Genomic DNA, 26,902 nt, shown 5'->3' with positions numbered 1-26,902 from the left:
ATGGTGTCAGTAGCAGATTTCATAGGCGAGACATAACTATTCAAGAAACACCTATTTCCAGTAGTATTGGGAAAGAATAACAAACCATTTCCTAAAGCCAGTGATATGGCTTCAGTAAACTCATTATTGAATAAGATAAATTGATACTTATATAAACTGACCCAAATCAAAGTGTGTCCTCTCCTAAAAAGATATTTTTAAGTGACTTGGGGCAAAAACGAGGGGATTTGAATATATTAAAATAGTTCTAGAAATTCTGTTATTTCTTATGCAAATACTTAAATAACGTAAACGTGAGTCAGCATAACAAGGTTGGACTTCCCTAAAGTAGGGGTTCTCACCTGTGAAAATTAGTTATTGCTATGAATTTTACCATGACCAATTATTCTATGATTTTAGGAGATAAATTAGGGTTGATGTTTCCAAACAGATATTAAAATTGCTAATTTACAAGGGACTTTTTCTTGGGTGAACTTTCCATGCAGAATTAAATTAATGGAACCCAACATCAGTTGCAAATTTGAGGAGAATTTCTACAGAAATTTCTTTTTGAAGTTTATTTCTAAAAATGAAGTGGTATATGTCATAAGTCAATGAGCAAACAGATATTCAAATATATTGTTTTTTCTTCAAGATCTTTCTTATTGCATCGATGCTGGCAAGCCTTAGAAACCTTTCTGAGTTCTTAATTCTCTAGTATTTCTCCAAACAGTGTTATCATGAAATTTAAAAACAAAACAACAACAAAAAAACAAGAACACCAAAAAACAAAAGCAAATCATAAAGTCATGGAGTTACTTATTCTAATCATCTCACCTTACAGATAAGGAAACTGAGGCCCAAAGCTGAGGAATTTATCCAGGGTCATGTAGCAAAGCACCTGAAAAACTAGGACCCTCCATTCCCAGACCAGAGGTCTTTCTGTTAATTAACTTAAACCTCTATGTTCCTCAGGATGTTGAGAATCCTTCCCAATTTAAAAGGAACTTTTTTTCCACCTGGAGAAGGTGTTTTGCTGAGATTAGCAAAATCGTTTAGCTATTTGGACTACCTGGAAAACACAGTGTGAATTCTGATCTTTAAATTTACCTGGTTTCCCAGGGAAGGGGGAAAAATGACCTAGTCTTATGCTTTAGTCCTCTGAGGTTGTAGGTGTGAATTTTACACCACAACACTAGGTAAAAGACATATCATCTTACTTTTAAATAAAATATAATTTAATCTGTTATAAGCCCCCACCCATCTGGGCCGGCAAGAAATTAAAAATAGCAGTCATTACGAGACTTCCCCGGGTGCTCCCGGCAGCCTCCCCCTCTGAGTAGGTGGGAGCTTCTCTGGCAGTACAGGAGACCAAGCAGCAGGTTAGGTCTATAAAACTGACATCACTTTCCCTTTTTCACTGTAAAAACTTAATGCTCCTCTGTCTTTCTTTCCTGGGAACAATGATGCTAATATCCATCAGATTTTTCTTCCTAATTCATCATGCTCTACATTTAAAAAAAAATTAACTAATTCCTTCAAAATTTTTGGGACATTTTTAATTCTGATAGAAAAGGGTGATTCTTTTTAAATTTGTCTTGCTATTCTGGGCTGCGTATTTAAAGCGTGACTTGATTAAGGGCAGGGCTGTACCCTCCATGGTGACTTGCTGTGCTTTGCACAAGTAGGTGCAATCAGTATGTGACTGGATATGGAGCCTTGAATTGTAATGTTTCTGAGCTGGGAGACATAAGAAGTTTCAAAATAAATAGAGGTGTTTTTTTCCCTTGAAACTCAAAGCAGAAAGTATCTTTCTCACTTAAAAAAAAAAAAAAGTTTTAAAATGCTCCTCTTCACCAATCCCAAAAGACACTGATTTCACACCTTCACACATTGTTCCTTCTGCTTATAATACTCTTCTCCTCATTGGCCACCTAGAAAATCCCTACTCAACCTTCATACCCTAAGTCAAGCGTCACTTCCTCAATGAAGTCTTCTTGGATGTTCCTACGACTGACTCTTTTTTTTTTAACATGTGTCATAGTTTATTACACCCAGCTACAAATGAAAGAACAGAAGTTTAATGAAATTAAGTAATTTTGATTTATGTTCTTCCTGCTAAATGATACCTGGGAAAATCCAGCTCAATCTATGATGATGCTGTGCTGTCCAGACTGGGAATCACCAGATAAACATAGGATGCCTAGTTAAATTTGCATTTCAGATAAAAAATGAACATTATTTTAGTATAAGAATATCCCAAATACTGTATTGGATATACTTATATCCAGTCATTTTTTCTAAGTGAGCATGTAGTATGTTTTTTAGTATATGGGGTATGGCATTTGCTTTTTTGTTTATCTCTTTCCTTTTACTTAACAATATATCATGAGTATCCTTAATGCCAAATATTCTTTGGAAACAACAGGAAATGATTTCCTTCCAAATAGCTTTAAAATTTGGTGCTTAAAAAAAGAATCTCTCAATTACTTAGGGCAAACTTCCCTCTCCAGAGAACCCAGGTTTTACTTAGCACTCACCTGTGGTTCCCAACTGTGTTTCTTTACAGGCAGGTGCCATGCTGATGTGGGCTTCCTACTGCCTACCACTGATTCTTGACCCACAACAACTTTAACACTTGCCATAGGGAATTATGATTACTTTCTTGCATTTTTGTCCTTTAGGCTGAGCTCCTAAAGGGTACTGGGACATTTTCATCTTTGTACTAACAGGTCGACCATGAGGCTTGGGGTGTAGTACTTGCTCAACAGGTGTTAGTTGACTGACAATTAAACTAAATAAATGAATACATAGACGTCACCTCCTCTGGCACACTGTTTCATGCCTGCAATGCCTGCCAATTTGTTATTTTCACTACTAGGCAATAACTACATGACAAAGTGGATTGAAGTTAGGGGGATGTTTTAATTGGTATCACTGTCTTAGTTTGGCTGACTCCTCTTACTTTAGTGAAGCTGTTCTGCTTTCTTAACAATGCACTGCCAATCACCCACCTTCTCCTTGCCTCTTTTCAGTTGTCTCATATTCCAGTAGAATCCTCCTGTTCTGCTAAGCACTCTTCTGCCTGCTTAATTTCCGAAAGTTTTGATTTTATCATTCTATATCCCTGTTCAATCACCTTCAATTGGCTCCTTATTACTTACAGAATACTGTTCAAGTCCTTTTCCTTGTACTGAGTACAAGAATAGAAGTAGGGCAACCTCTAAGAAGCCAAAGAGAGACAACAGTCTTTTGGAATAGGTTGTAGCAATGGCAAAGAAGAAAAGTGGAGGCATTTGGTATATATTTTAGAGCCAGAGTCAACAGGTCTTGGTGGAGTACTATATATGGGAGGTGAGAGAAAGTGAATAATGGGAAATCCCAAGGTTTTGTTCTGGGCAACCAGGAGGAAGCTGATACTATTTAATGAGATGGAAAAGACAAAGACAGGAACAGTATCTTTTTTTTTAAAAAAGTGTGTGCGTGTGTGCGTGCACACACATGACAGAGAAGTTGAAAATCAAAGGTTCTGTTTTAGACAATTAAGTTTGAGATGCATGATAAATGAGACATTAAGGATGTCAGACTGGCAACTGAATGCACCAGTTTGGAGCTCAGGAAAGAGCTGAGAGGTGGGTATATGAATTTGGGATTCACTGACACATACATGATGTTAGATGACCTGGAGATATTTGAGATCATCAGGGGAAAGAATAGAAAGAGAAAGGAAGCATGTCTCTGGACCAAGCCCTGGGTAAGTTCTAGCACAGCTGACATTCTTTGCTAGTCATTTGTAATACATTTATTTTGGTATTAGCAATCACTTTCAAAAGTCTGAAACTTCTATTTTATGGGATTCCCAGTCTCAGAGAGTTCAAAGGAATTATACATTTCATATAATTTAGAATTGCTTATTTTGAAAGAAAAAAAAATCCGTTAATGGGTGCAGTTATTCCTTGCCATTACTTTATGGGAAGTCTTAAGTTCTTAAGAAACCTGTAATTTTCCTTTTAATTTCTGATGTGAACAGTCTGTCGATCGTTCTTAATCTGATAATTACTGAAGCTTTATACTGGTTTCAACTCACTAGAAAACACGTAAATTTGACACCATTATGGGAAATGCTTCATATGTCTTTTTATACTTCCCCATTTGCAAAGCACTTGTAAACATGGCAGCTAAAGTTTCTTATCCAGGGAATAGCACAGATTTTATTAAATAGAGCACAACCTGGACTTCCAACTCACTAACAGCCTCTCCCTAACAGCAGCATGATACAGCCTAGTAAAAACCAACCACCCCAACATCACATTAACTTCTTGTTTATACATGAAAATGAAGTTTTTCAAAAATGGCAGAACACTGAAAGGCTTTTATGCATATTTATTTGACAGAGACTCTCTGGGGGAAAACATATACATACCCAAAACAAAAAACAACACATGCACAAATGGTTAGGTGCTCTGTTTCCCACGCTTTTTTTCCCCACTACTATGTAGTAGGTCCATTTACAGGACATCTATTTAAAGGGGCATAAACAAACTCAGTTGATATCCTTCACAGCTAAGCCTACTTTGGAATTTCATCACACCTTCTTGACACCAGCAATGTAGGAGCAAAAAACTCAACACAAAACTGGATCTAACTCTAAATTCTACTCCCAGCTAATACAGGAGATTCTTAATGTTTAGCCATGTCTTCTCCTTGTCAGTAATAGAGGCATTCCTGGGATTTTGCCAGTGTGATTCTCTCCCACTGTAAATCTTCTAATACTGCTATAATGCTTTATTTTTTGGGTTTCCTCCTGATCTTCTTCTCACCGTGATTTAGCAGAAAAATCCACACACTGCCAAATGAACCTACACAATTACGGGATTTATGGGGTGCTGAAACAGCCCTTGGGCAAGGCCATCAAAGGAAAGGAGCTATTTAGTTATTCTGTAGTTTGTGGGACTACAAAGGGAAATGGTCAAAAAGGCAACTGTTTATTACAAACTCTATTTAAGCAGTTACCCAGGATGATCTGCTGAGTATGAGGAAACACATTGGACTATATACAAGCGTGAGGTGAGGTTTTGGGTTTTTATCTCAGTGACGGACTTTTTAAGACATTTGGCCTATTCAGGCTGGGGCACCCCTGTTCTGGAAAGGAAGAGCTGGTCTTTTATCCTGTCTTGAATTCTTTAGTTGGGAGAAGATGTGAATGAAATACAGATGTTTAGAAATATAAAAATCTCACTTGCTGTGACTACTTAGATGGAGAAGAAAGCCAGTGGAATCACTAATTCTATTTTTTATTTGTCATGTTTACTGATGCTTTAGAGGTAAGAATATAAAAAAAAATCAAAGAATACTTTTAAAAAATGTTAATTGTGCAAAAATTCCCTTTTTTTCATAATGGAATGGAAAAACTGGGTTATTTTCTCAAGAGTTATTTGAGCAAATCCACAGATGCCCAATTGAGCAGATCAGAATCCATAGTGATCAGAAATTGATCTACTTTAAAAATATCTTTCCACTGAATTATGAATACTCTGAATAATGTGGTCTGACTTTTATTGGTGGTGGTGGGGAAGCTATAGTTGCCATTTTTACCTTTCTCCTAAGTTCGTCATAGTTATGAAGAAGTACATCATTAAAGCCAAGCCCTGAATTTATTACACCAAAGAACATGTTCTAGTCTTGTAGTGATGGGGGGACTTACTGCTCTTATGTGCACAAGCTGGGTATACTGGTATGTTTATCTGTATTTTGCTCACCATTATAACCCCCAAATTTACTGGGGTTATATGGAATTCTGTAAGTCATTCTTGCTACAAGTTCTGTGTGAGTATATCATAAATCAGTATTTATAATAGTCCCAAGGTCTGGGCCATTCATGATTCTAACCTGCCGAGTCTCTGTCCCACACTTCTTTATCTCAAAAGGCATCACAGAAGTGTGGGCAGCCACATGCACCCAGCTATCCACAAGGTAGTCCTGGAAAGAGGACATTTTGCTTGGGGGCTAAGGCAATACCATAAGCCCAAGAAACATGATGGAATAACATTTATAAGGTAATAGATTTGGAAGGGACAACAAGTAGTAACCAAGTCCTTAAGTATCTTTTTTCAGAGCATTTTATTCAAATCAGTCCAAAAAGAGAGCTACCTTGTTGTCTCCTCAAAAGTCTGTGAAGGAGGTCATTGAAAGTCTTCACCTGTGAAAGCATTCCAATGTCTCCAATGAGTAGAAGACTAAACTCCAAACTTTTTATCTCTCTTCTAAAAGGAAATGGCATGTCCAAGAGGTACTCATATATATCTTACAGGTCTCTGTATGCATTTCTTCCCAGCCTTTGTGATGGCTAGTGATGGAGGGTGACTGGATCGAAATTCAAAAGGCCAGGTGCTCACTTGTATTCGTTCCCAGGATCATTAGGATCTACAAAAACCTGTGAGGCTGCATGAGGAAAATAGCTTTTCATCTAATTTCTATTATTAAAAACAAAACAAAACAAAACAAAAACCTCTGTGCCAGTTCTCAAGTCTAAAACTGAGAAGACTTTCCAAGGTTTTAAGTGGTTGTTAGAAAAGTAGCTGAAACATGTTCATTTCCCATTTAAGTCAGTTCAGACAAACCAATGACATTAGTTCCAACTCTAAGCAAACAATGCCTAAAGCAAGAAGTTGAAAAAATTACTTGAGCATGCAGCAATAACAATGACTCCTATTTCTTAAAACTGGGTTATGGGCTTTACCTCTCAAATGCCACACTGAGAATTTGGTGTTAATTACTCCATGTTATGGACAAGAAAATTAAGTTCAAAGAAGTCAAGTAAATCAACCAGGGTTGCTTGGTTGATAAATAGCACAGCTTGGGTTTGATAACTGAGTCTGTGTTCCTGTGTTCTTATCACCGGCCATGTAGCCTCTAGCGCTGGCTGAAAGAGCCCTCTGAAATAGTAACCCAGGACCTTGTTTCTTTAAGGTCTCATGCCTGAACTTAATTCAAAATGAAACTGAAAACTGAACAAAAAAAAAATCAATTCAAAAAGTAAAAATTAAATCTAAATAAACCTAGGTAGACAAAATGGGATTTTTTGATCACAAGACTATTTAGCAAGATTTTTATGTGTTAATTATCTGTAGAACTGTCTTAATTCATTACTCAGTTTACCTGTGTAAAGTTTAGGCACAGTGAAGGCCTAGTTTGCTTTTCTCAAGGGTATATTGTGGTTCGTTGTGAATTCATAATTTAAGCAACTAATTGATATTGGTTAAGCAGCTTTCTGCGGTTCCATCATATGCTTTACACTGGGCAGTTTTAGAAGACTAATATTACAATCTAAAAGTTATTATTATTATTTTTTTAATCAATATACCAATACATTTTCCCTCTCTCTTTTTTTATAATGGCACTTGGAAATTCATGCTGAACATCAATATTTTCAGGGATGGTTCCAACTTCCTTTTGGGTCCCTTGGAGAATGCACAAGTTGGCCATTATCTCAGATGCTCTCCCACCAAAGATGGTAAAGGGTTTCAGATGAAAGAAGTTCAGATTGAGCCTCTCTGCCAAAGAAAACAAATCCAATATCTCTCTTACAGGTTTGCTTTGCCAAACGGCAAAGGGAAGACTGTATTAAATAGTGTCTTTAACATTAAGTTTTCAAACACCACTAGAATTAAAGTAATCATAAAAGTTTCCATGCCTTTGGATCTCATAATTCTCTCAGGTGACATGTGAAGAGATGTCAGGAGAGACTCTCGGTAGCCACCTCAGTTTCACATGCACATACAGATCCCTCTCTCTCACCAACACTCCCACCCCATCTCATACTCTCAATAACCTTCATTTGAAGTCAATGCTCTCAATAGGATTCTGACAAATGCTTGAGATTTACCATGGACAAATTTTCATCTACCTTTACATTATGAATGTTTTATTTTTTTATTGTAGTTCTTCCAAGCCACTAGAATTATTATGAAAACACAAAACTTAAAAGAAAAATTTTGGGTTTTAAAATCTTATCCTCCAAGACTTAGATCAAATGCTACATGCAAAATAAAGCCGTCATTCATTGCCCCCAGAAGAACTGATGGCTCGTACATTTATTTCTATTATGCGTTTTGTTCTTACTTGTATTATTGTTGGCTTCTTACATTTCTCCTTTTTTCTCTTTCCCCATAATGATTTAAAAATAATAATGAACATGTGTTTCTGAATGAATGTATGTTGAATGCAGTTTCAGGGCAAAGAACAGTAGTTGCAGATGAGTAAGCTACTGTACTAGTACTTGATATTATGTATAGAATGAAATTACATTCTGAAATTTACTAAGAGGTGCTTTACTTAATTTTCTTAAAAGACCATAGATCTCTAAATTAATATTGTGTTGTTAAAAGCAGGTCAACACTGATAAAAATTAAGAATTCTATCAACTTTCAAATGTCGGCATGGAAGTATCAACACTCAGAAAGTTCAAAACATAAATTCCCAGGTTTTAATGGATTAAAATTGTGAAATGATTATGATTTGGAAGTGACGGTAGGGCTGAAAAGTAATCTATGTAATTAAAGCTTTCTTTGTTTGACAGCCAAGTTAAGTTTATACTGCATGTGCTTATACCAAAGAATTGGATAGTAAAGGGTGAGTTTGGGGGCATTTTTAAAATTTAGGCTCAGGACTAAAAATTTGCAAAAAAAAAGTACCTTAAAAGACATTGATCTGAGATTATCCAGAACTGCTTATTATTGTATGAAGTCTAGCATGTCTTAACATTAATAATTAGTGGCAAATTATAACTGTAGAAAGGAAATAAATGTTCATAGAATGCTCTCTGTGGGTCAAGTACTATATTCTAGGCCCTCTGCATATTCATGATTATAGAAAACACTTAAATAACCTTTCCTGAGTACCAAACATTTTTCTGCTTTACATATATCACTCCTTCTATCTTTATCACAAGCATATTAAATATCAGTATCAGCCCCTATTTCACATTTGAAGAAAATGAGGCACAGAGAAGGAGAGGAACTTCCCAAGGTCAAAAACAAACCAAAGAGCTGGAGTTGAAATTCAGTCAGATTGGCCCTGAATCCATGTTTTCCTTTGTTCTGTTTTTGTTTTTTAAAAACTGCACTATGTTATGCCTTTTTCCATTATGTTAACCTTTCCATTTTAGTAATTCATAAGTATCTTTTGTTGTACCTTTTGTGCTAGGAAAACAGTCTAGGTGGGTAAGAGTTTTAAAAACATTTTTTATCCTTAAGTGAAAGTCAAATTAAGAATGTAGAGACTCTTATTCCTTCGCTTTTCCTAGAAAAAAAATTAGATCCACTTTTCCTCATGCTTCTCCATATATTTTCAAAAATAGGAACCAAAGTAGGCTTTGTTATTTTGTAATGCCTTAACACAGTGGTTATCAATGTTTTCCACCTTAACCCACTTGACGGATATGGCAAACACCAGTGAGTAATAGTGGCTCATTACAACGATTCACAACTAGATTTTGGGACAGGGGGAGAGTCTGAGTCTCAAAGGGGTGATTCTATCAAGGAGAAGAAGCTGAGTGATTCTGAGATGCCTCCCTAAAGGGGAAACCCTGCCCATCCCACCCATCCACCAATTCAGGGAGCACTATCGCTTAAATAAATTTTCATTTCATATGAAAAAATGGAGGAAAACACCCACTTTTTTTTATTAGAGTAACTTCCTCTTTGCTTATATGCAATTACATGAATTATATGTTAAACCTACAACATATTTAAATAATGGATATTAAAATAAATTAATTTTCTTTCACAAAATTTAAAGTATCAGATATGTGTAAATGCAAATAAACCTCTAATAACGGATGAACTAGCAATGTTACATGACAAGAACATAAGAAATGCTTTTAATTTAGAAAAATGGTCCAAATTATCTAATATTTTGTATTCCTTCTCCAACATTTTAGTTTATCTATGCATTTAATGAAACCTCACTCTCCTGACTGCCCTTTATTCTTAGTCTCTTTGATGACTTTTCTTCTTCTACCTAATAAACTATCACACTGGGCTTCAGTCCTGGGACTTCCTCTGTTCTACATACTTTCTCTCTGCACATCACTCAGCCCCATGGTTTAAAATACTGTCTATGTGCCAGTCTCCCCAATATTTTTCTTTGGCCATGAGCTCTCTCCTGGTTACCAGACTAGCATGTCAAACTCCCTGCTTGATATACCCACTCATTTGTCTCCCAGACAACTCAAACTTAACATAATCAAAGCAGGATTCTTGATTCCGACCTTCTCCTGCACCAGTTTCCTCCAGTTTTCCCATCTCAGATAATGACACTCTTCATTACCCTCTTCTGGATAGCAGCAATAGCCTCCTAACTGGTCTGCTGCTGCATAATGGCCCTTTTCAATCCACTTCTCATGCAGCAGCTAGGGGGCTCTCTTAAAAACGTAAATTAATGATGTTCTTCCTCTAAGTAAAATTCTCAAATGAAGGGCTCCCTTCTGTGTTGATAACAAAATCAAGATTTTATCCAGCCTATAAATCCTACTCATTCTGACCTCTCTACATCTTTGACCTTGTTTCTTACTATATTCCACTTTTTTTCTACTATCCTCCAGGCCATATTTCTTTATTCCCTGAATACTAAGCTTCTTTCTGCCTGTGAAATGTATATTAGTGCGTCTGGACGGTTAAATGGATGACTCTTTCTTGTCATGAGGTTCTCAGCTAATCTTAACCCACAGTAGCCACTCAGTCACTCTCTAAAACATCACCCAGTTGGATTCTCTGCACAGCATTTCTTAGTAGCTGATAACATCTAGTTTATTTACTTGGCAATTTACTTCCTCTTTCCCGTTATCCTACCACAGTGAGATCTCTGACTTCTTCACTCACTGCAGCCCAAGCGCCCATGGCAGTGTCTGGCACCAGGTCAGCACTCAGTAACTATTTGTTGGGTCCATGTATGCATTCAACAGCTCTTCAACGAGTGTCTACTCTCTACAGGGTGCTGTTGAGGGCTAGGATTCTATGGAATATAAAACCTAGTTCCTGTGCCCTCAAGAGGGTTAAAGCCTAGTGGGAGAGAGAGACAAATGAACATGCAGTTATAATAAAGTGTAAATGCTATAGTAGGTGTAAACGTAGGATGTTTGGGGAGCAAAACAGAAACTGCTTATAAAGGACTCCACTAATACAGATTGAGGCCCACCTAGATTCAGTTTGGCTACACCTAAATAGAATCTTAGACGATTCTATTTACAAATGAGTTCACACTTTAACGGATAATACATCTTCAAAGGGTCTTAATTACAAATGGGTTCACACCCACAGGAACTCAGATCAAGATTAAGAAAAAGTCATTTGTTGGAATACATGATTCAATCATAGAAATATATTTCCCTAAATGCATTACTTTACACTTTTCCACACTGAAACTTCCTTGAACCATTTGTACCTAGTTTCTAGGTGTTTTTAGCTGACTTACTTCCTTCACTATCTAGAACTGTAGTTCTCAACCTTTCTTATACATTGGAATCCGCCAGGGAAGATTTAAAAGCTCCTCACACCTGAGTCCCATCTGCAAAAATTCTGATTTTACTGTTCTGAGATGTGACCTGGGCATTGGATTCCAAAAATCTCTCCAAACGCTTCTAATATGCAGCCAGGGTTGGGAACCATGGCTAGACATCCTGCTCCTCAAAGTATGTCTGGGGACAATGAGCAGAGACATCACCTGAGAACTTTGATAGAAATGCAGACTCTCAGGCCCCACCCCAGGCCCCCTGACTCAGAACCTACATAGTAATAAGATAGCTCTGGTCTAGAAGATCTTAGTTTCTTCTGTAAACTTGTAGGTCTCACTATAAATTTCCTCTTCAAAATCATTTGCAAAAATGTTACATGAAAAAAGTCCCCAAAACCTGTATTTAGGAGATCTTTTTTTGTAAATACTCCCACCCAGAGAACTGTTCTTTTCTACCTTTTGTTTAGTCTATTAATCAGCTCTCTATTCATGACCAATATAATTATTTTAAAACAGGCTTTACTGTGGAACCATGCAAATAGCTTTTTGAAATTTTAAATCAAGTATTTCCAGCATCCCCTATGTATAAACTTATTCTCTCTCAAAGAAAAACCGCTGATCCAGAAACATAAATAAAAAGGTAAATTAGAAAATATTAACTGAATAAAGCAAATGAATGTTAAAAATATAAAAATGAGGTTTTTAGCCTACCATATACTTTTTAAAGAATTCCAGAAGGATATTGGATATATATAATTTCATAAGATTTTTTTGTTTCAAATCTGCTGTTTTTCATAAAGCTACAAGTCAATTTTATTTCTATGAGACTAAATTTTTTTTACTTCACTTTGTACTTTACTCTTATAAAATCAAATCAACATATTTATGAGCAACTAACATGCATCTCTGCATTTCTACAAATTGATATTTTAGCCCAAAAATGAATTTTCAATTCTCAATCCATAAAAGCATTTTCTTGTCTTTCTTTAAAATCCAGAAGGGGAGATTTAAAAACAACGGCTGGTTCCAAAGAGATCAAGATGTTCTTTACTATTTCTCCTCAAAAGGAGTAATTATTCATGTAAAACTTCTTTCCCTTTTTTCAAGTCACATTCCACATGGACAGTCTGTGTATTTATATAAAACAATTACAGAAATGTAATCTCTGAAGAGTAATAAAAAGACATTTCCAGGTTCATCCAAATAACCTTATTAGAACTGCTTCTCCAATTACAAACGGGAAGAGCACATAGGAATGGAAGGCCTTCATTTCTGATACATAAAGAGTTTCAGACTCTATAAATTTTAATTCTGTGTCTGGAAGCTAAGGGGCATATATATAAAAAAGAAAACACCTGAAAGAATAGTTCAAGCTCATAGACATTAGGAAAGGATATTAAATATTCCAGAGAAAATTATCAACAATGAGGCAGTTAAATACAGTGAAAGAAACCCTGCCTCTGAAGCCTTAGGGAAGAAATTGAAACCACATCTAAAACCCACAGAAAAAAGTTAGCTGGGAAAAGCACCTGGTTCCAACAATCCTATGGCTGAGCTCGTAAAAGGGGCTGGCAATTATGTAGCTAGTACCCTGTAAAATTTGTCAGTGCACATGGAAAAGCAGAGAAACGGCCAGAAAGAAGCTTGGCACAAATCGAACAGCATAAAGACTGCTAAATAAAGGTGAATGGAGAGTGAGAAGGGACCACAGATCAGGCTCAGAAAAGCACCCCAACTTCCTATCCATCTAGCCACATGCCTCAAGTGCTTCAACAAACTATTTTAAGCACAAGATGTAGAAGAGAGTCCCAGGAGGCAAAGGGAGAAGTAGGGGGAAATTTTCAGAAAGAAAGCCAACCTACCTAATTCACTGTAGCAGAGTAATGGAGGTGGAGCCATGATAGCGTCTTGGTTACCTGTATGTGATGGGAGGTCATGTCCTCCATCATGAGGGCAATTTTACAACTTAGAAAGGGTCCTGAAACTACACTTAAACTTAGTGCACTCTTCTCACAATGGAGTCAGCACAGAAGCTGTGGGTTATAAGACATACAGTGAGAGTTAAGATAACTTCATGTAATCGTATAGCACATTATGATCCTACTGGAACCCACCTGTGTTGTGGGAAATGACGCAGTAATGGGGTGACGGGAAAGTGATTGGAAAGGAGGAACTTGCAACTAGGACTCTGGAGAAAACAAATATATGTAATTGATTCAACAAACATTTTCTGATGACCTACCATGTAAAAAGCTCTATGGGGGGCAGCGAGGAAGGGTTGAGATTATAAAGTTGAGTGCTTCACTTACTTTTGGTCTCTGTCATGAAGGAAAGAGGATTAGAGAGGTAGAGCAAGTAGGTTTCATTTCAGATGCTGTCTTATTTTGCTCAGCTGCTATCACAAATACCACCGTGTAGATGGCTTAAGCAACAGGATTTATTATGGTCTCATGGTTTTGGAGGCTAGAAGACCAAAATGAAGGTCCCGACAGGCTTTCTCCCAGCATGTGTAGCATTCTGGTGGTGGCTTGCCGCAATTTCTGGGGTTCCTTGGCTGGCTTCTCTGCCTCAGTCACATGGCAATCTGCCTCACTCTCTGGCTTCTTCTGACTTCTGGCTTCTCCTTCTGTGTCCAATTTCCTTTGTTTATAAGGGCTTCAGCCACACTGGATTAAGGCCCACCTTCATTCAGTTTGGCCACACACTAATAACTTCTTCAAAGGTCCTATTTACAAATGGGATCGGGGGTTGGGAACAACATGCCTTTTGTGAGGGATGTGATTCAAGCTCTAACACATGCCATGAATGGAAGTGAGCCTTGCTGAATCTTGAGCCCTGCTGCTTTACGTGTGGTCTCCGGACCAGCAGCGCAGGTACTGCCTGGGGGTTTGTTAGAGTTGCTGAATTTGGGCCATGTGTCTACTGAATCAGAATCTGGATTTTAGTATTAAAGTTTGGGGAGTACTGTTTTAATTGATCCTGGTCTTGCTGCTCTCCTATCCTCAAGGAGCAGCTTCTGTTGTGGGGCCTAACATGACTGCTTGTCTTTCATTACCCTGTCCATAGGCCATTGTGGAAGGCGGCAAATAGGAAGGGTTGCACCCTTCATTTAAAGAGAATGTGCCAGAAGCAGTGTATGTCACTTCTGCACACATCCCATGGGCCAAAGTTTACTTATATTGCCACACTTTGCTGCAAGGGAGGCTGAGAAATAGTCTTTGCTTGATTGGCCATATGTTGAAGTAAACCTACATTACTAAGAATTAAATGAGTTACCATTATATATAAAGTACTTGGAACATAGTAAGCACTAAGTAAATGTGAGCTGTATTATTATTATTGTTAAGACCATGGAAGAAAAAACAACAAAACAGATACTAAGGGACGTCTGCTGCACACGTAAAAATGATAACAGCTTCCTGTAAAATAACAATGAATTAAGTTTCTGAAAGAACTGTCAGCATAGGTGCAATGTATTGATTTTCAGATAATGGATGAATATTAGCCAAATTGGGATTTAGTTAATAAATTTGCATGCAATTAAATCTTAAGGGGTGTGTGTGTATCTGTGTGTGTGTGTGTATCTGTGTATTTCAGTATTTTTAAAATGTGAGACCTATATTTTTATCTAACTAGAATCATTCAACTGTAAACATTTAAGAAAAAGCACTTTTCAAATTCTGTAAAATCTTTATGATTCAGGACAAAGGGAAATTTTGAGGTAGGTTTATCTTTGTCAACTCTGTCAATTCATGCTTTCCATTAAGTCCTCATTCTTCAGAAGGAGTCCAGTGATCCATTCTCCCCCAATCTTGTTTTTAGCTTTCCATAACAATAGATGGTAAAGTGGTTTTAAGATTATGTTTAGAGCAGCCCTTGGGTGCCATAAAAATACCTGGAAGCATGTTGAATGTCCCTCAGCAGTCTCACTTCTTAAGTGATTACGGGTAAAGGGACAGGATTGGCTGAAGACCATACACTAGGTGGTGAATCGTCCTTGGGAGGTGGGCTTTCCCTTGCCCTCTAATGCCTGGATTATGCTGAAATCCTCACAAGCTGTGGTGTATCTTCATTCAGCTGTCCCCAGGGGGACATTTTGGCAGCCAGTTTCCAAATCACATTATACTGATCTCAAGCCCAGGGAAATGGGACTCACTCAAAATCTCACTAGAAGCTGGCAGCACCTAGAGTTTCCTTAACTGGTTACAGGAAGAAAAGTTTGTGAACAATGATGTGTATATGTTGAAAACAACTGGAATGCCATTAGGGAAGGGTTAGTGTAAAGAGTGTTATACTGAACTTAGCTCATGGTTGGTGTTCAATGTTTTCTGAATGAATGAGAATATGTATTTTGAGAGTGTCCTCTGATCCTGCTATGGAGATAGGAATGAGTCGGATGTGAACTCCACGGAGAACAAGATCTAGGCACAATCATGTCTTATTCTTCTCAGCATCACCAACACCTTGAATAGAGCCTGACACATTGTCAGTGTTCAATAAATGTTTGATAAATGACTGACTGTCAGAATAAATAAACAGAAATGGAAATTTCTTAACAGGTGGTATGGTAGTTTGGAGCTTTACGTATCCCAGAAAAGGCCATGTTCTTTTAATCCGTTCTTCTGGGGGCAGACCTATTGCGGGTGGGACATTTTGATTAGGATGTTTTAATTGCGATGTTACCCACACAATTCAAGGTGGGTCTTAGTCCTTTACTGGAGCCCTTTATGAGAGGATAAAAGGCAGAAACACCAAGAGAGAGAGCTGAGAGAGGAATGACCTGGAGAGACTAAGAGAGAATCCACAGATGGTCAGAGAGAAAGCCACTGGAATCAGAAGCTGAAAGCAACAAAACCCGGAAGCAAAGGACCAGCAGATGCCAGCATGTACCTTGCTATCTGACAGAGGAACACCAAATGCCAGAAGGCTTTCTTCACAGAAGGTATTCTCTTGTTGATGCCTTAATTTGGACATTTTCACAGCCTTAGAATTGTAACTTGTAACTTGTTAAAAGCCAACCATTTCTGATATAATGCATTCTGGCAGTTTTAGCAAACCAAAGTAGGTGGCATTCACTTGACAAAAACTTTAGGGACAAGTAACAATGCAGCTCAAATCACACTGTGCAAAGTTGGGGGAGAGTGGTCACCAAAAAATTCCTGTCCATCCTTGAGACAGACAGGATCTATTTAAGAAGTCAGAATAGATGTACTGAAAAATACAAGAAAACTTGGACAGTAAGACATAGCAAGTTAAAATTAGGGGGAACCAGTAGGCATGCTTAGAAAGCATTAAGAAAACAGTTCTTCAAAAGGTGATCTACCTTGTATTTTCTTGGGATGAAGCTGAAACAACCCATATTTCTGAGCTGTTATTAATCAAACCCCAGAGGGTTTTCACTTTGGAATTTATTTTAAAACCTACATGTTCATTGAGTTGTATTAGGTTCTAGACAAGCAAGGCAAGAGTGAAATCAGTCAGTCAATCAATCAATGAGTAAATTAACTAATAAGGAAACTGGACAAAATTCATTTCTTACCCCTCACTCTGTTTATTTCCAGGTTCATATCAGGTATGACCTGGGAGGCAAAGAAAGTCAAAATACATTACTTTCAAGGCTTGATGTAACTAATGGTGAAATACGTAATTGGTTTTCATTCTGACTCCTTAATTAAGGTGACATGAAGAGAAAAATCCATCAGTATATCTATGTTTTAAGAATGCCTTTTATTTTTATTAGTTTTTATAATGAACCTCACAGTAAAAACTTGTAAATTATAGGAAGGTACAAAGAAGTAAATAAAAATCCCCAACTTTACCTTTCAGGGAACCCTATCTCTTGGTGCATTTCCTTTCCAAGATATTTCATGAGTATCTGTACACTGCTAGATCTAACACACTTTAAAAATATTTGGCTCTGATTTACGTATGCTGCTTTTATTGTATGCTGCTTTTATTGTATCCTGCTTTTTTCACTTCACTTTATACCCTGGTGTTTTTGTATATCATTTACATTCTCACCAACAATGCGTGAGGGTTCCAATTTCTCTGCACCCTCTCCAACACTTGTTATTTTCCAAAACACGTGATTTTTCATAACTGCATTATTTCATTCCTTAGTTGTTCAATTTTAATCCATTCCCTAATTGTTGAATATTTCTAAGGCTTCTGGTTTATTCGTATTATAAATAATAATGTGCTTAACATCACGGTACATAAACATTGATCTCACTTTCTGCTAGCTTTCTGATTGCAAAACTGTTTTCCAGGTTAATTTTATTCAAATTAGGAGTCCAGAGAAGTAGCCTTTCAGTATATTCTGATCACCATTGGATATTACAGTTTTTAAAAACTTTGATTAGTTGATAGTCTCAAAGTATCATCTTGTTCCCTTAATTTGTGCTGTTTAGATGACTGGGAGGTTGTGCTTCTTTGCCTGTGCTAACTATTCCATTTTAATTTCTCCTCTTCTGTGAATTATTTGTCCCTGTCCCCTGCCTGCTTTTCTATTATGGTAGGAGAATTTTTCTTCTGGGTGTATTTGAGTTCTTTATACATTAACTCTGTGTATATATTTGGTAAATATTTTCCCCAATTATTTTCTTTGCAGTTTGTGTGTTTTTTTATAATATGTAAAAATTTGAAATGGGTAAGGCAATCAAATCTATCATTTTTGCTCTTTCCAAAGCTTTTATGATTTTTAGGCATAGACAGTTTTTCCCATCTAGAAATAAGATAAATACTAGCCTGACCTGCTATGACAAATACACACAATGGGTTGGCTTAAACAGCAGGAATTTATTGGCTCATGCTTTTTGAGACTAGAAGTCCAAAATCCAAGGTATTGGCAAGATTTGCTTTTTCCCAGAGACCGTTACATCCTGGTACTGCCTGCCAGGCAGTCCTTGGGGTTCTTTAGCTTGTATCTCTGCCTTCTGTCACCTGGCGACATTCTCTCCATTCTGGCTTCTATGACTTCTGGGTTCTCTTTATAAGGTCTCCAATAGTATGAATTAAGACCCACCCTGCTTCAGCTAGCCACATCTTAACTACAAATAACATCTCCAAAAAGTCCTATTTAGAATGAGTTAATATCCAGGGACACAGATTAAGATGAAGAAATGTGTTTGTGGGGATACATAACTCAACCAATCACACCTACATTTTAATTTGATTTTCAATATTTATTTTTCTCCACTTATATGGTACAAGGCAAAGATATAAACTGATGTTATAATTCATAATTCTATTCCTTCTCCCTTGATTTGTTCTGCTTTAAATTATAAACCATAATAAATTTTAATATAAAGTCTGTTTTGGACTACCCATTTTGTTGCATTAATTTGTATGTCTTATGTCAGTATAATATCATCTTAATGAGTGAAGATTTATGATATATTTAATTCCCCAGAATGAGTCATCTCTCAGTAGTCTTCTTTTTTAAGTTTTGCTTACAAATAGTCACATGTTCCTTCAAAAAAATCTCTCGTTCCCAAAATGTCAAAATGGAATTTTGATTAGAATTATATAAACTGATAAATTACTTTGGTAAGCATTCACATGTTCTCAATATTAATGCTTTCCATTCAGGTATGGTTCTTTACTTACTTACATTCTTACTTATTTCTTCCAGCAAAATTTTGTCATTTCCTTTGTCTAGATCCTTCATATTAAAAAATAGGTTTGTCAGACACACAAAGGCACCCAGTGTTCTTTTTTACTTTAATTGCTCTTTTTCACTTTAATTATTATTCTTGTTATTTTTGTGTGTGTGCTAATGAAGGTGTCAGGGATTGGTTTCAGTGATGAATGTACAACTATGTAATGATACTGTGAACAATTGAATGTACTATTTGTTTTGTATGACTGCGTGGTATGTGAATATATCTCAATAAAATGAAGATTTAAAATAAAAAAATTAAAAATAAAAAAATAGGTTTGTTTCTAATTCCTTTGTGTTCATTTTTAGTATTGTGAATGGAATAGCTATTTCATCATTTCTGCTAATTTTTTTTTGTATTTAAAATTTATTTTTGAGGAGATGGATGGGAATTTCTTCCCAATTAGTTTTTGAATCTGTGGATAAATATTATTCATTTTACCACTGGAGTTTTACTCAATATGAATGATGCTACTATGAGCAGTTTTTTTTAAAAATACGTGTCTCTTGGTGCACGTGTAATCATTTCTGTTGGTAACCTCATTCATAGATCCAGGAGTAAAATGGCCAGGTCATTTGGATGTACCTATCTTTAACCTGAGTGGTGACTACCAGTTCAAATGGGACTGTACTAATAACTTACACAAAGACCAGTGGTATATTTTCTGTTGTTACACATCTTTGGCAATGTTTATTTGTGTTAGACTTTTTAATTTTAACAAATCTATTGTGTTGTGGTTTTAATTTGCCTTCCCTGATGACTAATGAGGTGAGCACCTTTCTATTTGCTTACTGGCCATTTAAACTTCCTCTTTTGTAAGCTCCTGTTCTAAATTATGTCCATTTTTCTTTTAGGTTGTCTGTATTTTTATGATTTATTTTTGGGAATTCTTTACCTTTCGTGGATATAAGCTCTTTGTTGGTTACATTTGCAAATATCTTTTCCACCTGGTGGCTTCCTTTCAGTCTCTTCATGGATTCTTCTGAGGGAAAGATGTTCTTCATTTGAATGTAGCTCAATTTACCAGTCTTTTCCTCTATCGTTCTTGTTCCATTGATGTCCTATTTAGGAACTCTTCCCTTCCTTGAAGACATAAAAATTAACTCCTATATTGTCTTCTAAAACCTTTATTATTCTGTCTTTCACACATTTAGAGCTCTAATCCACTTGGAATTGATATTTGGTGTGATGTGAGGTAGATGCAGAATTTCCCTTTTCCATATACTCAGTAGTATCAATCCCATTTTTTTGAAAAGACTTTTCTTTCCTCACCATTGGGTAGTGCCATCTTTGTTATCACCAAGATATCCATATTAAGTGTGGGTCCCTATTTGAGGCTAATTTCTTTCACTGATCTCTGCTCATCCTTGTGACAGTTCTACATCATCCTAATTACTATAGCTTCACAGTAAGTTTTTGGGTTTTTTAATCTTTTAATTGCAGTACTATATACAACTCAAAAATTCCCATTTTAACCACTTTCATGTATACAAATAAGTGGTATTAATTACATTCACAATATTGTATTACCATCACCGACATCCATTACCCAACTTTTTTTATCACTTCAAGTAGAAACTCTACTTAATGCTACTATACAATAAAATTATTGATATTGTAAACCCGGCCACAATGGATCTTTGAAGTAAATATTTCAAAGCCAAAATATAGTTAAGAAATGGTATAGCTTGTTTCCTTTTAAAGAAAATAAAGTTAATTAAATTTATTTTTGTCAGCCCTTAGTGATTTGACTGCCTGATTTTGACTTTCCATCCTATGGAAAGTTTTATGCTAGTTACATAAAAGTACCACAGATTTTCCATTCTCAGCGTTGTCCCCTGGTACCTATAACAACTCCTGAATAATAACTTTTAAGTCAGGAACACCAAGCCACTTCACAGAATCCCTCAGGCAATATCTGCACAATGATAAACATTTTGGTAGGAAAGAAACAGGTGTGTGAAATGGCAGAATCTTTGTGTACAAAGCATTTTCCTATGACCTCACGTATCATGAAAATACCTCCGTGCAATGTGGTGTAGGTGCCCTATACAGGCCCAGAAATTGCCTTACTATGATAAGTGAAATTGAAAAGGGTACAACAGTCATTTCCCAGGACCACTATCTGACTGATACATAATTATCCTGTGTGTCTTATGGATGTCCACCCTTGTCCTAAGACTGCCTCCCCAAGGTGGTTTTGTGAGAAATCCTGGGAGCAAAGTATGAAAGTTAATTTCATGTGTATACTTGGTTAGGTTATGGTGACCAGCTGTTTGGTCAAGCAAGCACTGGACTAATTGTTACTGTGAGTATATTTTGTAGATGGATTTGCATCTATAATCAGTTGCTTGCATCTATGGCTGATTGTGACTGCAATCAACAAATGAGATGGCCCTCAGCAACTGGATGTGAGTCTCTTTGTCAATCAGCTGGAGGTCTTAATAGCCAGGAACTGGGGATTTCAGAAGTCAGAAAGAAAAATTTTGCCTGAATTTCAGCCAGCCAGCTTCCCCTAGGGGAATTCAACTTCACCTTTGTTAGAATTTCCAGCTTTGTGGGCTGCCATAGGTAATTTGGACTTGCCAGCCACTGTGGTCATGTGACCCACTTCCTCTAATAAGTAAATAAATATTTATATTTATTTGCAGTGACATAAACCTATTTTATTCCTAGCTTACTTACTAGCTTGATGAACTTGCATTTAACCCAGTGTATCTCAACCTAAGATGCAAATTTGAGTCACCTTGAGAGCTTCTAAAAAAACTGCTGCCTGGAATCCACCCTCAGAATTTCTGATCCACTTCTGACTTGACAGGTAGATGTCAGGGTTTTCAAAACTCCCCAGTTGATTCCAATGTGCAGCCAAGGTAGGGATACCCTAGAATCCCTGAACCTCTTTCTGCAGCAGCAAAATGAGGAGGATAATATTGTTTTTGTTAGTGGTGAGTGAGAAACTGGAAGTCTCCTATTACTATATCCAACAACTTCTCAATAACATTTGGATATAATACCATTAAAAATTATAACGGCTTAGAACCTAGCACAAAGTACATGCCAAGGTAGGAGAAGCTGTCTCCAAAGTGTTTAAGACCCTACACCCCACTTAGACAGTAATGAGCTGCTATTCTTTTTGAAGGAGAAGACGTATTAGATGGGAATCCTGAATGTACACATTCACTCCTGCTATCTACACCTGCTTTCTGGAATTCTACCCTATGAATCATTTTCCTGATTATCTAAAAGTGCAGTTATATTTTAAGGTCTCAAAAATTTACTCCTTTTTCTTCTCTTTACTAAGGGATGCAAAAAGAAATTCAAAATATTTTATACTTGGTGAGAAAATACTAAGCTCATTTGGGCATAAGCTATTTATTTAATTCTAGTTCCAGTTGGTGACGGATTAAATAAAGGTTCAAACTCTTTAAATTCTCTCTTAGCAGCCTGACACAAGTTATCCATGACATTTTTTACTAAGTATAACAAGCCTTCTTCTAAAACTCACCAGCCTCACTAAATGCTAGGTGAGAGCAGCCTACTTAAACATTCAAGGCAAGCATGCTTTCTGTAGCTCTTTTACTAGTAATAGTCTCTATGACCTACCAATATTTCAACCCTCCTGTCATGGTGCTTATTTAAAAACCATCCTGAAATAATTCAAGTGCAACGGCTTTCTATATATATAAATATATATATATATATTATAATGATAAAAGACATATTGTAGGCATCTTTCTCCATATGGTGCTAGTGAGCTAGATTTTAGTAGCGTTTTTATAACTTGCAGCTTACCACTAAAATGTCAGAACCCATGAGAATAAAACAACCTCTATTTTAGGTTTTAGATCCATTTGCTCTGATCTCTCAACCAGAAAAACTGACTCGAAAGGCCTCTTTATTCTGAATGAATTTAAGTTTCAGTTCACTACTACCTTTTCAGTCTATTAAAACTAAGAGTATTCCAGTATCTCTTCTCTTTGTTCACTTACTGACATTTATTGAACATGTGCCATGAGGGGCAGGCTGTCACCACAGTTAACAAACTGACCATTATGGCAATGGAAACTAGTGTAAGAGAAACCATATTAAAAAAAAAAAAAAAAAAAAAAATCACATTGCTAGAAGCCCATGTGGTTAAACTAAGCAAAGATTCTTCTAATTTTAAAACTAACTCAAGAAATTTGAGAGAAAACAGTGTAGATTAACTTGTTTTGAAAAAATTTAATAAATATGCCTTGGTGCAGCCTCTTAAAGTATAGCCATATTTTATAATCATTGGGTGGTTTTGAAATGTCTGAAAAACTCACTGGGGAAACTTAACTTTCACGTGTTTTCACACAGTGATACTTATTTCAGAGATGGGAATGTCTTTCTCTGATATCCCCCTGGACTGGCAAGGAGTTTGATGTCTTATAATATTGTTATTATACCTCTTTTTAACAGAGAACTCATTTAAGGGAAGCTGTCTCAGAAGGATACTTCATCTTGGAAATTGATCAGGTCTGATTATTATGAGCCTGAGTAAAGAGCACTGCTTGCCTAAATATTAACTTCCTATGGCAATTTGTTATAATTAATTTGGTACAAGGAAGGGGAATTTGGCTCTCAAATGATCATTAAAGCACCACATTGACTTTAGGTAGTATTTTTAACTCAAAGACATTTAGAAAAATTCAGGGAGCATACAATGAGATTCTTGGGAATCTTTATCAGTTTGATTGGGTGCATGAAGGCTGCCTTCAGATACAGTGGACTTGAAACTGGACAGTACCTTTTGAGATGACACAATCTGGGACTGTCTGAATCTGGGAAATCCATTTTTGCTCTGATGGTCCTGCTAAATCGGTTATCTCTTGTCTTAAGTATTATCAGAACTGGTAATTCGGTCTGCTGGTTCTAGGGTAGTTAGGCCTATGAGACTCAACAGATCTTGAAGGATTCCATTCCTTTTTAACTGCAGGCACACAAAGCCTCCTGTCTTTAATTGTGAGTAATTTGCTTAAATCAGAATCATCTGGGGTGACTGAGATTTCATGGTGTGAATTTCCAAACCTGGAATTAAGTCAGCGCTATGCCAAGAAGTAACACAGGCTTTGAGGTGCTAGGGTACATCAAATTTTTATCAAAAGATAGCTACCTATAAATTAAGGGTTAATGATTTTTCAAGGAAATAAGATGCTCTATTCTGTCAATTTTATTCATGGTATGTATGTGACAAATTCCCTACAATCTGCAATGTTTTTCAGAATTCAGAAAACATCGGTTACACTATGAATTATTCGCAATTTCAATAGCATAACTGTGATCTAGTGAACTGCAGGGTCTCGTTGATTTTCCATTTCATGTAAATGGAAAAGACACAGGCATTGGTGTCTCCATGTTTTTTAAATAAAGGCATGAAGTACTCTCTCTTCCTGAGGAAGAGAGAAGAGGAAGGCATGAAGTACTTCCTCTTCTCTTCTCTTTCCTAATCAATTCATCAGGATGCTTAGAAACATTCACTATGCCTCAAACTGTAGAGCCAAGTTCTCGTTTAAATTTGGAATTAATGCTTCAGAGATGTTTCCATGCCAATCTATTTAAAGATCTTTTCTGACCCATCCTACTTGCGTAAAGGTGGAAGAGGGAGAAAGCAGTGTTCTATGTCCTCCCCTCAGTGTTAATCACCATTGATGTCTTCTTCCAATCAGAACTAAGTAATTTGCACTTCTCTCTCTCTGAATGCTGCTTTGCTTTTTGATGAAATCTCATTCCTGCCATGTAAAATAGTTTCCTTTATCAATAATTGTGTTGTTCAATAAACTAGACCCTAATTACATGCGGCTACTGAGCACTTGCAAAGTGGCTAATCTGAATTGAGATGTGCTGTAGGTGTAAACGTAGGTGTAAAGTATACGGTTGAGGACTTAGCATGAACAAAAGAATGCAAAACATCTCAATGATTTTTTATAATCATCATGCTGAAATAGTAATATTTTAGATATACTGGGTTAAATAAAATGTATTATTAAAACAAATTTCACATTTCATTTTTTAATGTGGATACAAGAAAATTTAAAATTGCACATATGACTCACATTTGTGATTTGCATTATGTTTCCCTTGCACAGTGCTGTTGTAACAGACTTTTTTAATCACCTAAAAATACTTTATTGAAGAATTTGCATTATCAACCATAATTTCTTGTTTCCTTTACCTAAAAGCCTATTCAGTAATTGTAAAAATAATTCTTATTCTCCCAGAACTTTCTGCCCCTTTCAATTTGCTCCTAGTGCCTAAGATCAAGACACGGAAACTTAATTTGGCAAATTAGCATTATCCACATTAGAACAACTAACAGAAACTCTGCTACATGATTTCATTAATGGTATATTCTTGCCTCATCAGATGTACAGGGGATGTAAATGTATGCAATTTACAAAGTAAACTTTACAGAATGAATCAGTTAAGACTTGAAGTAACAATAATGGTAGTAACATGAAAAGCACATCTACTTCTTCAAAGCTTATTTATATACATTATTTTGACTAAGACTGACAAGAACCTGTGAGATGGATGAGGTGGGTATATTATTTGAAGTGTACAATTGAATAAAGTAATGCAGAGAAAGCTTAAGTGGCTTTGTATAACAACATGTCTCTCCATTTCAGGAGTACTGATACATTTCAATAATGAGATATTGATCTGGCAATGAAATGTTCTCCTTTGCCAATCTAGATTAACCATTGAAACAACAGTGAATGTCCTCTCCGTTCTCATCTTCTAGTATTCACCGAACCAAATCAATGGACAAGTGATACTCGTATTTTCTTGAGCTAAGTCCAACCATCTTAAAATGAGCACAAGCCTGAATATTCTTTGGAGACTTGTGATGTAACACAGATTTTGATAGAAATGTTTTTTTCTTAAAGGCTCAGAAAATTGTAGATACACAAAAAATATATACTTTGGTGTTAGGGACACCAAAGTAGCCTAGTATTTCAAAAATATCTGAATAATAATAGACATTTAAAAACTCATTTGACAAAAGGAGAGGCTAAACCTGCTTATAATTATGCCTGAGAGTCTCCCCCTGAGTGCCTCTTTGTTGCTCAGATGTGGCCCTCTCTCTCTAGCTAAGCCACCTTGGCAGGTGATCTCACTGCACTCCCCCCTATGTGAGACTTGACTCCCAGGGGTGTAAATCTCCCTGGCAACGCAGGATATGACTCCCGGGGATGAAACTGGACCCGGCATCGTGGGATTGAGAACATCTTCTTGACTGATAGGGGGATGTGAAATGAAATGAAATAAAGCTTCAGGGGCTGAGAGATTTCAAAAGGAGTTGAGAGGTCACTCTGGTGCACATCCTTACGCACTGTATGGATAACAATTTTTAGGTTTTAATGTATTGGAATAGCTAGAAGTAAATACCTGAAACTACCAAACTCCAACCCAGGAGGCTTGACTCTTGAAGACGAGTGTATAACAATGTAGCATACAAGAGGTGACAGTGTGATTGTGAAAACCTTGTGGATCACACTCCCTTTATCCAGTGTATGATAAAAAATGAGAAAAATGGGGACAAAAACTAAATGAAAAATAGGGTGGGATGGGGGGATGACTTGGGTGTTCTTTTTTATTTTTATTTTTCATTCTGATTCTGATTCTTCCTGGTATAAGGAAAATGTTCAAAAATAGATTGGGATGGTAACTGCACAACTATATGATGGTACTGTGAACAGTTGATTGTACACCACGGATGATTGTAC

The sequence above is a fragment of the Choloepus didactylus genome, chromosome 14, assembly GCF_015220235.1.
Source record: "Choloepus didactylus isolate mChoDid1 chromosome 14, mChoDid1.pri, whole genome shotgun sequence".
Lineage (NCBI taxonomy): Eukaryota > Metazoa > Chordata > Mammalia > Pilosa > Megalonychidae > Choloepus > Choloepus didactylus.
This window is presented reverse-complemented; position numbering follows the sequence as displayed.